The following is a 1,445-nucleotide window of genomic DNA, read 5'->3' as shown; positions in this document are numbered from 1 at the left end:
CATTTGTTATTTGGAAAATTTCTGTCACTACTTGTCATACCTTGGGCTTTAAGGTAGTTAAGTTTGCCTTGATACTTTAATCAGTTCCCACACAGGACCTTCTATGGACAACCATGGTGAATGCTCAAAGAAAATGCCTGTAGGGCAGAAAACAGGTGACTCATTGCAAGGAGTATAAAGTGTAGATGTGCAGGGAGCCTGTGTGCTTACATCTTTTCCCGTGGCAGATGTCTGAGACATAGAAGTTCTTGTGAGAAGCGCAGCCACGTATCATTATGGTTTTTCCTGACTAGTACAGCCTTAGTCTTGGTGTGCAAGTAGACCATGTCAATTCTACTGACTTCAGAGTAGGAAAGTTTTTAAAAGATTAGCTTGCAAGGTAAACAGATTTTGCTTTCAGACAAATATTTATAGGTTCCTACAGCTTTGCTCTACTTGATATCACCTATCTAGTAGGGATTGCTTCCTTTGAGGAAGGTCTAGCTAGACCCTGTTTGAGAGTATGAGAGCTACAAAGTACAATGAGTACTGCAAAGAAGCAGAAGCATATTCATATCAGATGGGAAGATGAATACTGGCACTTTCACCAATACATCTCCTAGGGCAAGGGAAACAAGGAAAAAATAAACAAATGGGACTAAAACAAACTAAAAAGCTTCTGCACAGGAAAAGAAACCACCAACAAAATGAAAAGGGAACCCACTGTATGGAAGAACATATTTGCCAATGATACATCAGATAAAAGATTCATTTCCAAAGTGTACAAAGGACTCATACAACTTAACACCAGGAAGACAAATAATACAATTTAAAAATGGGCAAAGGCCCTGAATAGACACTTCTCCAAAGAGGACATCCAGATGACCAATCAACATGAAAAAATGCTCAAGATCACTAATCATCAAAGAGATACAAATTAAAGTGACAATGAGATAATCACCTCACACATGCCAGAATGGCTACTTTCAATAAATCCACAAACAACAAGTGCTGGTGAGGATGTGGGGAAAAGGGAACCCTAGTACACTGCTGGTGGGAATGCATACTGGGGGTGCAGCTACTGTGGAAAACAGTATGGCAGTTCCTCAAAAAATTAAATATGAAACTGGCACTAAATCCAGCAATCCCACTTCTGGGAATATATACTAAGAATCCAGAACATCAATCAGAAAGAATATATGCACCCTTATGTTCATAGCAGTGTTATTTACAACTAGAGGCCCGGTGCACAAAATTCGTGCATGAGGGGGGTACCCTCAGCCCAGCCTGCACCCTCTCCAATCCGGGACCTCTTGGGGGATGTCTGACTGCTGGTTTAGGCACGATCCTTGCGATCCCCCTAACTGGCAGCCGGACATCCCTCTTGCAATCTGGGACCACTGGCTCCTAACTGCTCACCTGCCCGCCAACCTGATCCCCCTAACTGCTCTCCATGCTGGCCTGAG

The sequence above is a fragment of the Myotis davidii genome, unplaced genomic scaffold (assembly GCF_000327345.1).
Source record: "Myotis davidii unplaced genomic scaffold, ASM32734v1 scaffold281, whole genome shotgun sequence".
NCBI classification, from domain to species: Eukaryota; Metazoa; Chordata; class Mammalia; order Chiroptera; family Vespertilionidae; genus Myotis; species Myotis davidii.
Note: the sequence above shows the minus strand (reverse complement) of the source record.